Raw genomic sequence first — 15,814 nt, forward strand, 5'->3', positions numbered from 1 at the left:
TAGCTGTTGGTGTGAAGTTTGTGTTACAGTTACATGCTACGCCTGCATTTGCACTGTCTTCATTCTTGAATTTCATATTTTGAATGTGGTTGCCAGAAAATTGTCCCCCTGAAGGAACGTATGAGATGATTCACGAGCTATATGGTCAAAATTCAGGTCGACATGATTCATGTCGTCGGCATACTCATAACGTGCAAATACATGAATTACTCGCACAAGTCATTCATTTTCGAAACAGCATATGCCAAAACTATACTGTCTACTTAACAGAATCTAAAGTGTAATGAGTAAGTAGTTTTGGGTGAAAAATACTGCTAAGTAGAAGTGGAAGAAGTCAACAAAAAACCTTTGAGTAAGTGATAGAAGTAGGGAAGATATGCTTGAATACTCGGAAAAGCTAGAAGTAGGCTACTGCGTTATGGAACACCTTTTCCATTATGAGCACAAAACACCTGCATTCTACTTAGGGTTGCCATACGTCCGGAATTTTCCGGACATATCCGTAATTTCACTGTTCAAACTTGCGTCCGGGAGGAATTACTAAAATATGCATAATGTCCCGAATTTTGAAGGCTTCGTGTAGGCTCATAATATTTTCGTAAATCAACATACTAACATTATTTTTTGAATATTTATGCTACACGATATTTTTCTTCGCGCTGCGCGTGATTTACTATCTTATTTATTGATTTTGATATGGGACTACCACCCTCGCAAAAACTGCAATTAAATGTATATAAAAATAACCTTCATTTACTGAAATAAGCCTAATTGTAATCGCAAATATAGGAGAACGGTATATTCGTAGAGATGGTTAAGGCCGTTTAAATGCTTTATTCAAAGATAGTGATTCCGCACATTGGGGTCGTTTGCCTTTATTCTGGGTTTCGCGAAGATGTTGAACGTAATCAGCTTCCAAAATAGCCCGTCAGTAAGTCTGGGCAAAGGTGCTGACTTCTTTCAGTAACCAGCTCGTCATATTTTGATCTGAGCTACGGAACATTTTCAAATTGGAGATGGAGTCGCGACCATAAAGGGTTGGAAACCACTGGAAGTGGAGATAAAGCCCCATGGTACGCACCGGCATAAGGCTGATAAACAATCTTATCGGTGTGACATGAACATGACTCAACCATGTACAATTACGCTCCCTGTATTTTCGAAGTCATCATCCTCAATCAGCTCTACCGCTATCTCTGATCATGTTGGCGGAGAGAGGATAAAACTATATAATAATAATATATGGAAGAACCAATATTATTGACATAATTCATTCAAAAAATTTAACGACCAGATGCATATATAAACCAAATGAATATAGCAAGCCCCCAAAAAGTTGCATCGGTTACCCTATGGTGGGCCCAAAATCATTGCTTATTTGGGCGGGAAGGGACTAAAAATCGTGGTTTCGGTCCCGGTTACACATCACATCAGCCACATACAACTCCTGAGCCGGATTGTGACCACCCCTAGTCTATAAGCAAATATTTGCTAATGTAATGTCATATTGACAGACAATGCGCTCATAACTCATTTTGAAATCGGAATTTGGGTCACAGAAATATGGTAACCCTATTCTACATGTACGATTGTACGTATCATAATGCAACTCATCACATAATCGATGGGGTGCAACAAAGATTTCAGAAAAAAAACATCACCTATCCAGGTTTATTTTAAAGGTGTTCGCTCTGATCCATCATAGGATGAAGCCCAAGCCTGCATATATACACCATATCGTTATTAGGGATTGGCAAAATCGAGTATAGCCGAATACAATACAATGCAAACAGAGGATAATATCATAATATGTCCATCCGCTCTAGATACACAATGTACATTTGCACAATGCAAGACATATTCGGGCAACTTTAACACCTATTATAGCAGTGGCTCTTCAACTTCTTAGACCGCGACCCAAATAATGGCATATCGCGGCCCAAGCCTCACGTTCAAAATACTGGATTTATAATGTTTGTTAGTATGCTACGTTATTATTGTTTCGTCATGTTCTGCCCGAGTAAGTTTGGTTTTTGGATTGTTGATGTGAAGATAAGCAGTGAGACTATTGGCATTCGATCAGGACACAGGAAGTTCGCTTAGTGATCTGAATATAATAGCTGTGCTGATTGTGAGTTCACTCAACATTTTACCGAGCCTATATCTGACCAGGCGTCAGTCTAACTTTACAATACGCAACCAGGTACGCGTGACTGCTAGGGTTGAAATTTAAAACAAAAATTAATTTAAAAACAAACATGTTTAAAACAAAGCCCATGTTTAAAACATGTTTTTATTATTGTTTTTTTTTTTGTTTTTTTTTAAGCCCTGACGTCTGGAATATTCAGTTACGACGTCATAAGGGATTGACATTGACAATTGAAAATATAGGGTAAATATAGCTCCTTTGATGAAATATCTACGTACTGTAGCTGTTGAACCGACTATTTTGAGGTCTCCAACCATCACATATCGTATACGTCGGCTATATCGGGTGGTAATCGTCCGTAGGCTCATACAACATGTTTTTTGGAAAGTATTCACACAATTATGGCATAATTATACAACTTTAAAAAAACATTTTTTTAAAGCTCTTTGTTTAAATGCAACTTTAGTGACAGCATCCTGTAAATAGCCTTTGTAGCCTAATTATCAGATTCTCACACTCGGATACATTTGATTCGAGTACGGAATATTCAGTAGATGCAATTTGTTTATTGTTTTACGAACATTCGACATGAACACATGGCTCATAAAGACAGCATCTTCATCTCTGACTGAGCAGGTCTGGCCTAAATTATTCGAGTATTCGATCCCGAATCGAGTATGATTAATAACGATTCGAGTTGGGTATAGTATGAGGCGATTTTTTCGAGTGCTAAGATTGTACGCCCGTTTCCACTAACAATTAAATTGTGATGCTTTTTTCCTAACGTTGAAGCCTTGAAACCTCAAATCATAAATCATCCAAAACATGTATCATAAAGCTACGTTAGCGCAGTGCTCTTCAACCTTTTTCGTCGTGTTACACCCTTTTAACGTTCACTCGAAACTCGTACACCCCTCACCAGCTAACTCACTGATTCCGTATAGTAAGCCTATATCTAGCAGAGTTCAACCTCCTAGTTATTCACGGCCGTGCTTCGATTCCATATATAGCATACGGTCGCATTCCGTATGCTATATATTATATAGATATATTTTATAAATATAGCTACTTTTGCACATACAGAGAACGAATCTACCTACCACACGCGCGAATCGGTTTTTCCAAGTACAGCACTAACAGTAATAAACTTGCTGGAGTGGCCAATGTAAAATTACACTCGTGATCCGAAAGTCATTCCCATTTTGACTTTCTGTAATGTTTAGCAATTGAAACCTTTTGCAATGTGTGGGCCGTAAGGTCGGGCTATCGCACCAGCAATGAAATAAAAATATACCAGTCAGAATAAAACTCATAATTATCATGGAGAAAGATAATGAGAAAAAGTTTAATCTAGTCCCTGCTGAAATTAGATTTTTACTGCGCATTTTTTCAATATTTTAAATACGATTCTTGAGCCTTTCGCAAGCCGTACAAAACGGTGTCGCGGGCCGCATGCGGCCCGCAGGTCGTAGTTTGCCCACCCCTGCCCTAGGGTGTACGATACACCCGGTTGAGGGCCCTACGTTAGCGGATATGGCATATCTGCGAAGCCGTGATCAACGCACGACATTGTCAGTCACAAAGTCAAATGAGGTAGACATGGACGAATAATTAAATATTAAATCATTAAATTTTATATTTAAATAAATAAATACTAAATTACTTTTACGTGATGCAGTGTTGGGATGACTCGAGTCATGACTTGACTCGAGTCAGACTCGAGTCAACTTTTTCTTATGACTTGACTTGACTCGAGTCACTTTGCAAAAATGACTTGACTTGTCTTGACTCGGCGCCTCAGAAATGTGGTTTGACTCGTGACTCGGAGCAAAATTACGAGTCAATTTCAAGTCATTAAGTAAACGATGTCGATTAAATCAACCTTATCTTGTGTACGTTCGGTTTGTTCCCGATACGCCGGTGTCACTTGTGAGAGCAACCAGTCATTCCCTTCTTGTACGTTTCACAGATCCTCCATTGTTACATCACAAATAAATTGACCGCAAACGCAACGATCATAGTTTACGTTGTCGTACAGTAGCTGCAGAAATCTAATAGCAACGTATCTTTGTTTCTTGTACTGCTCAGTTCTTACATTGCGCAGTGCTCACCTTTACCAACACTCGTGTATGATTTAAATTGGACGAATATAGCTTATGCGTTTATATTCTCATGAATGTTTTGGTGGGATGGTATAGTGTATTGTACCACATAATTTTGTTCAACTTCTCGAGGCTTCGTATTCGATCCTCTATATTGGCTGATCCTCATAATAACAGACTGTATCATGAAGCTATAAAGTCACTCACGTATTTTATTAGCAGCTCAACACCTTTTTGCGTGTATATTTAACTTTATATTCGTTATTTGTTTCAAGATAAAGGCCACTTCGTCTGTCCTTAACCCAGTCAGCAAAATGTAATGACTTTGCACCATCCCTCTTACTTCGAAAATTCGATTTGACTTGAAGCGTGACTTGACTCGTGACTTGACTTGACTTGACTTGACTTGACTTGACTTGACTTGACTCGAGTCACCTCCAAAAAACGAGTGACTTGACTTGACTCGAGTCACCTTTGCAAATCTATTGACTTGACTTGACTCGAGTCAAAATGCGCAATGACTCGAGATGACTCGTGACTCGAAGGTAGTGACTTGATCCCAACACTGACGTGATGTAGGACTGCTATTGTTTTCTTCGTGGTCACGAAAGGTACATATTTGAACTTTCCATATACTCGATACTCTTAGGACTTACGACATCATATTGAATGTAGTCAAATCGTCGACTGGACTCGAAGTCTCATACCTGAATCGCAATCGAATCACTAACGTACTCGATTTTGCGCAGCCATATACGTAAGTATAATATAATATGACTTGATCAAATTTATCATTACGTTGCTCGATGAGAATTTGCCAAGTATAGCTTCATATTCATTGCATCTAATATGTCCATATATTACTTCATGCAACCATGAATTTTGTTACAGTCGACTCCGCTTAATTCGGACAGTTTGGTTCCGCAACGACTGGGCTGAGTTTAGTGGATAACTGCTTACGGTTTTGTCCGGATTAGGCGGAAAATCAATTGTTCGCTACATGGTCTGGTCATGCGTAGAGGCAGACAGCGCAAGGACAATCTGTATAAGTTTATTAAGATTTTCATCAGTTCAAAACACCACAAAAACCGCGATACAATGTAAAGATAGTAAGGTGCCGAAACGACTTGGAGAAATCAATACCGATATGTTGCGTCGCTTCGCTATATTGCAGTAATTGGCATCGATAGCATAAAACGCTCGATGATAGTATAGTATTGTAGATTGCTATTGGATAGATCGACTTTATTTCACCATAATCACTCATCTTGTGTTGAATCGAACGCACTGTTTGTTGCGTCATGACTAGGGCAAATATTTGCAGCTTTTGCAACATTTTTTAACAGCTTCCAGCAGATTCCTAAGCACTCAGAATCAATGTTGCCTCCAAGCTGCGCGCATGCGCAATTGCGCAGTGCTGACACTGTTTCTTCGTTCAGAAAATCTAAGCTGCGCACAAAAAAGCCGAAGCGATGACCCTTTGTTAAGTCGTTACGCACTGTTGTCCAAGGACACGCGCAGTGAGTTGTTGATTGCGCGCAGACTCATGAAGAATTAGAGGGAACATTGCTCAGAAGACTTTATGTGGTATGATGTTTAAGCTGTCTGTAGTGATTTGATACTGCAAATTTTCTCTCTTTCTCATGTAACTTTTTATTGCAACTTTCATCGAGTATTGCGCAAAATGTATAGGAATGATTTAAAGAAACATGCTACAAAACTATTTCTAGTATGGTTTTGATCTCTGTGATTTGTATAACAACGAGCCATGTGATGGATCAGCTGTAACTCAATGTTATATATGACACTTGCAAGACAAAACAGTTGACTTGCAATAGGGAGCTGTCACTCTCTCCGTTCGCCTTTTTAGTTCTCATGCACGAGTGAAGACTGAAGAGAGATTGTTGCCCAATAATGCTTCTGTGACTGATTGAATGATACTAGAGAGCAGACATGGGGGTAATCGTGATAAGTAATCGTAATCGATTATGACGATTACAGCATTTTGGAGTAGCCGTAATCGCAATCGATTACATTCGAAAAAATTACGACGTAATCGTAATCGACTATTTCACATATTCAAACGATTTCTTTATGAAAGGGCGATTACATTTTATTTGTACAAGGACCATAAAATAACTGAACAGGGAACATTCTTGAACAATGAAGAGTGCGATATTTCAACAGGTTTTTGATGGCAGATACGTCGGATTTTCAAATGCCACTGCGCATTATTACATCATAAGTATTAGCTTGTTGCTCGTCATTGTGTAACGAATTATTATCGACACGTAGTAAATAGATATTCGTTGTACTATGTACAATGTACATATAGTAGTGCAGGGGTGTCAAACTCAAATTGGATCGCGGGCCGGATTCAAGCCTTCAAAGCGGCCGCGGGCCGGACCAGTCAACTGATTTCAAAATGTTACATCGTCCCTCCCCTTTTCACTTGAATACTTTATTATCAAGCATATATAAAGATAATAATACATGGCTCATAGGGGTTTTATACTTGCAAGTCGCAATACCCTACTTCGCGAAAAATGTAATTGGCAAAAATACGATGATTGAACGGTTGGATACAGTTAAGAAACGCTAAAAGCGTGGCGCTAACGACGATCAAATTTGGCGTATTTATATGCTCCCTTTGCTGTAGTCGTAATCTGACGGTAGCCAACGTATACGCTGTGTGGAATACAAGATATTTACCTGTAAACGAGGACTTTGGAATTTAGAATTTAGATTATTATCATTAAATCGCCAGTCTGGTTTCGCTTAAAGTCCGGGGAACTATTGAGTGGAAAGTGACATAGCAATGTTATCTTAGATATTTGAATTATACATTTTCTAGCCAATATATATTTCCCATGTAAACCGCATATACCCGTTCCGAATTGGCGTTTTCGCTTTTGTGAATAATTAATTGTTAGTCCGTTTTTCCATAAAATTCTGAAGTCAGTGTGCACTTTTGCCTTTTCGAATTAGGGATCGAGTGTAAAACCATAACGCCATGGTCGGGTGGTTGTAATGTGGCCTATGAACAATGTTGATTTGAACATGCTCTACATTTGCCAGTAGGGGTTTCAGCTTTCCCGTGGCCACTTACTGGCCACAGATTTTTTTTGTGGCCGGCCACGAATATCTCGTGGCCGGCCATGAAAATGCATTGTCTCGTGGCCGGCCACGGTGAATTTCATGGCCGGCCATAAGAATTCATCGTGGCCGGCCACGAGTTCATGGCCCGTTCGTGATTTTGGCACTTCTAGTTGGATCAAAATCCGCCCTTTGCATCCAATTTGACAATGGTCAAGTAGATCTTCTTCATTTGCAATACGAAGTTGCTGGTGGCAAGGTTTGTATAGACGACTTCCACTAAGTTACATTACCACTTTATTGAGTAGTTTAGGGATGGGTTCAAAATTTACGGCATTACACGTGTTATCTTTTCTGTTCGCTGTAGAAATGAATTTAATTCCCACTGACTATTGAAAAAGTACTTTGGGACGGTGCGTTGTAAACTAACACCGATATATACGTTCCTTGAACTTTATAGAATCTAGATCAATATTTGATGGTGTAATGCAGTGGTTCCCAACCTTTTTCGACTCATCGCCCCCTTTTCAAACTCCACACCTATCATCGCCCCCCAAATATTGGGAACCGAAAAAGGGCATACCGCATACCGACTGAAATCTCCGGCGAGTTGACTAAGAAAAAAGGTCGACTTTACGGCTTGACCTCAAAATTACACTTTTCCAGCTAAATTTGGGTTAGTTGACCAACAGAAACGGTGATTTCTCCGACTTGATTCCCAAAGGACCCTAACAGCATTTCGTCAGCCCCCCCCAATACGTTGGTCTTGACCCCCCCCCACTCCATAGGGCGATAAAAAAAACTTCTGCTCCCTCAGACCAAACTCCCTCGATACCTCTTTACCGCTATTTCTCAGCACAAATTGTTGGATTCTGTAGTGAGACGGCTTAATTCGCGCGAAGCGCGAAAAATTTCTATCATTCATGTTTGAATCGGTCAATATGATCGGGAATTGCATATATATTGCTGGCAATTTTTTATCCTCTCTCTGCTCATGTATTCAGATTTACCGGTAAAGCTGAGTGAGGCGTCTTGGAAAATGTAGGGCCCGTAAATAATAATTGAACATATTCGGGCGGACCCGTGGGTATAATGACTTCGCTACGTAATGACATTTCGTGCCATGTCTGCTATGTCAAAAGATATTCAAATCGCCCATACTTACTAAACTAAAAGACGTACACGATTTCAAATTGGTATTTCTGCACTGGCAATTAACTTTTTCTCTGCGACATGGCATTTTTTGTGGGGTTCTGATTGCCAGGACAGGAACATTTGGCGCCAGCCATTTAGGCGCCTATGGACAATTAAATATATATGTATATCATATATATATCGAAGACGATCAGCATCAGAAGGCAGTCCTTTTCCGCCAAGGTTTTCTCGTTCTGGCACACTTCTCGGAGTCGCATGTACATGGCCTGAAACTTCATACGTCTTGGTGCGTCATGGTGTGATAATGGCTGACGCCAAGATGCTCATTTCTATACCTCATGCGTATTATTTATTGGAGGAAGGGTATCCAATAAGCAAGAAATATGCGACCACGAAATGGCACGCAGCGCGAATTTTTTTTTTAATGTTGCCTAAATTTCCAAAATAATACTCTATAATTAATGTTAATTCAAGAAAAAATTGTGGGCCCCCTTCGAGCTCGGGCCCTACATCCCAATTAGGGGTTTGGGTGTGGCAGTTACGGTCATGGACACCAATATAGCCATCGCCCCCCTATCGCCCCCTTCGTCCGTTTTCGCCCCCCTATCGCCCCCTTGGCTATTTTTGCCCCCCTGGACCGACAAATCGCCCCCTGGGGGGCGATATCGCCCACGTTGGGAACCACTGGTGTAATGTATTAGCGTACTGCGTACATCTTATTGCACGGTCAGACAAACGTCTTTACATTAAAACTACTGTCCACATTGCTTCCACGCCAGGCGATCAACGCAAAGGGATTGCGTGGAAAGATAAAATCGTGGTGCAGACTCGATAGCCTTGCAGTTTCTTGGCATCTCCATCACCCAAGCCCATTAGTGATGCAAACGTAGATAATCTGACTCCCTGCCCCTCTTTCGTTTTCTACATAAAGAAACCGTCATATTTTGCTACAAAAAGTTTGTTTATTCCGTTACCAATCTCACAAAATCTGAAGCAATTAAAGATAGGATTAGAATCATTCACAATTCATATACAAGTAGTTGCATGAATGCAATGTGTGCAGTACATGCTTTTCACAGAAAACAGCCAGGGGCACGAGAGATCAGATGCACTTTACACGGCGATAAGTATTTGCACTGCATTCAAATGTCGAATTATAATGAACGATTGGGACTTGTCTGTGTCATCAAGATTGTTCGCTGAATTGCACATTGTTCCCTGCATCAACCACAAATATATCATGCCTATTGGTCAATTCGCAGGCTTGGCATGGGCATTTTTTCATCGATCAATGGCGCTGCATTTGATGTCACATCGATCGATGCTGCTGCCTTAGATGGCGCAAAGTATCCGAAGTTATCTATTATTATAACAGTAATTTAATTATATAGCAGGCACATTTACGTCCTATGCCCACCACATCGGTTAGCAGCTTGATCTAACAACGACAGGCGATACAAAACGATCCGAAATAATCAAGTATCCTCTGGCATACACGGCATCGTTAGTGACTACGACATGTATCTCATTCGTACATTATTTGCTTCAACCTGGAAGAACGGCACCTAGTTGGATATGCAGTATACATTATACATACAAATTATATAGGATCGGAAACGTGACCGAAATCAAATTTCTGGGAACAAAGCCCCACATTTTACCAATATTACCGGTAACTTAGGCTACATCGTTGCCTTTATTCTACATCTACAGCACATCTGCAGTGTGTCAAGTTCACGTGCTGCTACAGCATAGAAATATTCTTCGATTCATCGACACAATTCTCATCGTGGAAATGAGTGCGAGCTCCATTGATGTTGAGGATCTCGAACGTCGTATGTATTGTATAGCAGTACGATAATCAAATATGTATATAACCGTATATCGCGGACTCATCATAGACCTGATACAGAAAAGAAGGATTGTATCAGCCTGGCATTATCCAATTCACAGCTATTCAGCTATACCAGGGGTCGGCAACCTTTTGCTAGTCGCGGGCCAAATTTCAGGTGCACAACATTTTGGCGGGCCGGACCGGAATTTTTCTTAATACTATAGTTAACAGTCACGTCGGTATATTACCCTACAATGCTGCAATCTCAATCATACAAATCACAAAAAGAGCAAAACACATGTATTTACACTTCAACAACGCAGGATAAATGTGACACTTTGCGCAGCTTGCTTTGTGATAGATTTTCAACTTCTGGCAACAAGTCAGATGAAGCTAGAATCAGGCCATATTCAGAATGTGCGTTGGGATACGTGATCTTAGCTTGCTCTTCGTGAATTTCATTGTTGAAAACTATTGTTCACATGCGCACGTGCTACCAAAAGTCGATGCTGTTTCTTTTGCATTGTTGGTCAAGCTGGGATGAAGACCCATTTCAAGAACGTACTCTTTGTCAAAGTCAATCAGCGATATGCTCTTTGTATGAAATTTGTCATTCAATTCAACTGCATGGCATTTCAAATGGGCCCATTTGAAATTTTCTGGCAATGGTATTGGCGCCCACATTAACCGGAGTACTGGGTAGTCAGAATTTATTTTGTACAGAACGAATGTCGGAAAAGTGGATGGAAATTCATTAATTAAATTTGGTATATCACAGTTACAAATGTATAGTGCTGGTAGGTTTAGTCTCCTCCAGTATAGGAAAGTGAGCTTATTTAGTTGTTTCCCCCTGAAGTTGCAAATTCAATTTGTTTAGATGTGACGTTAAAAGTTCTACGAAAGCAAGATTAGATACCCATTTCCGATGACAAGATTATGAGTCGGCGATGTTTGTATTTTCAAGGAAAGTTGCTATTTCATTTCTCAGTTCATACACTCGTGCAAGCATCTCGACGTAACAAAGCATGTAGGCCTACCAGTTTTGCCAGTGACACTTGCAACCGACGGGTTTGCCCAAGACACAGAAAACTTCAGAAGAACGCATATTGCTTGGAATGCTGAACAGCTTCTTGTAGTTGAAGTGCTATACGTTTCGTTGTTTTTGTGTTTGAAATATACGTGACAAAGCAATGCTTATTGGGGTAGGCCTATCTTTACTATTGCTTTTGCGTCTGCATTCATTACAGTGGAACATATTGACTCAAAGGCTTTTCGCGTGCGCCTTGTCAGGAGTTAGCGACACAAGAGGAGCTTACTGAAATATAGACATACGAAAACCAAATTGGCAAAATATGACGTAACAATGCATTAATAAAAAGGATCGCTAACAGCTGTACCGGTACTCCGGTAGTGATAACAAAGTGACAAGAGAAAATCAAATCATACAAAACACAGACAATTAACGGTATTTTCTTTAATATTTTAGGATTGCATATATAGGCCTACTCTTTGTGCTTGTTATTGTGCCGTTAACTCATTGAAGGGGGCACACGGGGGATCTTTGAGGTGATGGATTCTGCTGTGGTGAATGTGGTTCTGAGAGCAATATTCAAGTTCAGTACCGCCAGTAACATTTGAGGTATCTCTGCGTTTCTCTGAGAGCTATTAAGGTGATTAACATTCAAAAAGTGGTATTCTGCGACTCACGCAGCAGCCTGATTCTAAAATCGGAATATGACGAACCCGGACCAGTACGGGGCTCGTTCACTTTCGGACCAAAAACCATTTTTCTCCGTAACGCTGTACTGAGTTTGGTCCGAAAGTGAACGAGCCCCGTAGGTGCGTGAATTACATGTTCCGGAATCATCATCCGTAAGTGGAAGAAAACATTATAAATTTTGACATTTTTCGAAGCAGTGCTGCATTGCAGATTGGAACTCATTACGAAACGGCGGGCCGTATTCTTGTGGTAACTAATCATTTCGTCGCGGGCCGGACGATTTCGCTTGGCGGGCCGGATCCGGCCCGCGGGCCGTAGGTTGCCGACCCTTGAGCTATACGAAAGATAACAAACTATGGAATTGTTCGCAACTACATGTCCTATAGTGTTGGAAAGACATATCAGATCGGGGGAAGCACCGGCCACAGCGAGCTGCGAGCTGCTCTGTGGCCGGCCACAGAATGTTATGTGGGTTTCACAGCTTTTCTGGAACTTGAAACAGTATTTTCCACATATTCTTGGTTCTTTGATTCCCTAATTGTTTCGTTCGGGTACTTTCATTACGGTATTTAGTATTGAAAACAAGAAAACAGGTAAAATGACCGCATATTGACCGATCCAGTATCTCGATGGAACAGATTATGCATTCAAGGAGGTATATAGTCGAGTCTACTTAAGCGTAAATCGAAAATCGGCAGTGAATTAAGACAAATTCCCAGTACAGTATTGTATTATTCATAAATTCATCAGGGCAATCCACGAAAGATTTTATGCTGCCCCAACAAACATCCTTAAACTGCATGATCAAATATATATGTATTATACTTATTCGCATCGCAGACTCATCATAAACGATAAACATGGTTGAAAAATGAAGGACATTATCATCATCATATTTTTTAATCGTAGGTGTGCATATTTACAAAATAAAACAAACTACACAATCGATTGCAACCGCACAATGCACATTGCACATCTTACGGTTGAAAATCAATATCAGAACGGGGGAAGCACCGGCCACAGCGAGCTCTGATCTGTTCTTTGGCCGGCCACAGAATGTCATGTGAATCTCACAGCTTTTGGGGAAATTATAGAGATTTTATGACAGACATCTGGTATACATTTTTTTTTCCAAGTTGCATACGATTAGCTGTGACGAGTGTCAGCCGAATATTTAGGTCTATGTCTATAAAAAAAAAGATACAAATCAACACTTACCAGTCACCAGTTTTGATAATGTCTTCATCGCTTCTAGCTTTCTATACCATTATTTTCTGTTTCATTTAGCGGATATCCCCCATTTTAATGCATTCTTTACATCATTTTTTGTGTTTTTAATTGATATATAGAGACTATTCCAGATCGTTTCATCTTCTTCCTATCGTTTCATTGTATCGCTATTCTTCTGGTATTTCGGGTGAAAATGCATATAAACTGAGCTAAACTCTCGCTCTCACCTAGTTCTATTTACTGTACGCCCCTAATAGAACATAATTGATCATGCATTTGACCACGATTGGGCCACATACAGTTCTTATCATCGATACTAGCTTGATATATTGCAGCCGGCCATGAAATTTGGCTATGGCCGGCCATGAACTTTAGTCATGGCCGGCCATGAGAATGAGTTTGACATGGCCGGCCATGGAATTTTCATGGCCGGCCATACTGAAATTTCATGGCCGGCCATGAAAATCACCATGGCCGGCCACAGAATAGCACTTTTCATGGCCGGCCACGGAATATCTGTGGCCAGCCACGAAATTATCCGTGGCCAGTAAGTGGCCACGGGAATGCTGAAAGTCCGTCTCACATTTGCTGTCTTGAGGGATTATTTAAATGAAAGTATTTCCTGCAAAAAATCTCAACATTTGTTAGAAATGTGCTGAATAATGTTACAATTTTTCAATCTACTCAGAATAGCTTCGCGGGCCGGATGAAATTGCACGGCGGGCCGGATGCGTCCCGCAGGCAGTATGTTTGACACCCCTGTAGTAGTGTGATTGTAAGAATACCCGCCATGCCTTATATCAGGTTATCAATACACTCAGGCGCTCCTACCTCGTAGCAGGATAATAATCACAGGTCTGACTATAGTTTCAAATAGTATTATTATTATTATAAGTAAAAATCGTGATAGTGGCGCTTATCACGGCACAGGTTTTGTGCGCCACTTCTATACTTGTTTTTACAATGAATTTGCATTATCCAAGTATATACAGCATCGTTCAGTTCTATGGGTATACCAACATGCACATTCAATATAAGGAGCTAGCCGACAATATACAATTACGACATTTGGTTATACAAATAATGAATACACAACATGTATTAGCTATACTATATAAGTCGTCCCGAAGATATCACGAAATGTACAACATTATCCAATATCGTTGGATCTGTTAAAACGTCTTTCAACTCGCAATTTATTCGGCTCACTCGCGCAGCATGATGTAGTTGTCTCCTTTGATGTTGATATCTCACTCAATGTAACAGAAAGTGCTCTACAGATTCTTCTGCATTACATTGCTGACATAGTGGAGTCTCAGAACAACGGATCTTATGCAGATTTTGATTCAGTCTGCAATGGCCGCTCCTTAATCTAAGTAGAATTACGTCTCTTCGCCGTGTTCCAATTTCAGCTATATCGTCGGTAATTGATGGTCGCAGATTCTTATACGCTCTTCCGGTCTCAGTGCTTTGGTATATCTGATCCCATTCACACCTACAATGGTGTCTTAAGACGGACAGTGCATCACGCAGAGGTAATAAGTGATTGTTCCCTTCATCCCTTCTTTACGCAGCGTCTTTGGCTAATTAATCGGCGATTTCGTTACTGTTATGTTCGTGCATTTACGTTCGGTGTCGTACAACTCTTTCTTTCTATAGGACTAGTGATTACAGCCAATCATTATTTCCTCGTGTGTCGTGCTTGTATTTATACCCTGTGTTCTGTTGTCTCGTGGTCTTTCATTTAACTGCACTCTGGATCGTGTCGCTGCCGCAAAGTTATTCTGCTGATAATATACTGATTCTGTATTGCAACCTCGCCGCATTGATTTATTGTTCAAACAAGATCAAGAACATTTTCGCAACTTATCGCTACTCTTTGAGCGCCTCACCGAATATGGTTTCACCGTCAACTTCGCTAAATGCGAATTTTTCAAAAGTAGTATCGAGTATCTTGGTCATATAATCGACAAGGACGGCAAACGCCCGTCTCACAAATCCGTTGAAGCAATCAAACAGTTGCCTAAACCTCAGGATGTTCGCCAGCTACAGGCATTCCTGGGCAAAGTCAATTATTATCGCGCGTTTATTCCTAATTTCACGGATAAAGCCACAGCCTTGTACCGTCTTCTTCAAAAAGACGCGAAATTCATTTGGAATACGGACTGTGACGCAGCTTTTCGCATTCTCAAAAACGACGTAATCGACGCTACGCAGTTAGCTCATTATGATATAAACAAGCAGCTCATTTTGTCAACGGACGCTTCTCAATTCGGAATCGGCGCTGTCCTCTCAATCGAGCACAATGGCGAAGAGATACCGATCGCGCACGCATCGAAAACCCTTTCCGATTCGCAAAAATCCTACTCTCAAATAGAGAAGTAAGCTCTGTCAATCATTTACGGAGTCACTAAATTTCGTCAGTTCTTGTATGGTAGAAAATTTACGCTCGTGACGGACCACAAACCGCTTTTAGCTATTTTCTCGCCGGACAAGAAAATTCCCGTGATTACAGCGCAACGCTTACA

This window comes from Botryllus schlosseri, chromosome 7 (genome assembly GCF_051294905.1).
Source record: "Botryllus schlosseri isolate E-star chromosome 7, Bs_hap1, whole genome shotgun sequence".
NCBI lineage: Eukaryota > Metazoa > Chordata > Ascidiacea > Stolidobranchia > Styelidae > Botryllus > Botryllus schlosseri.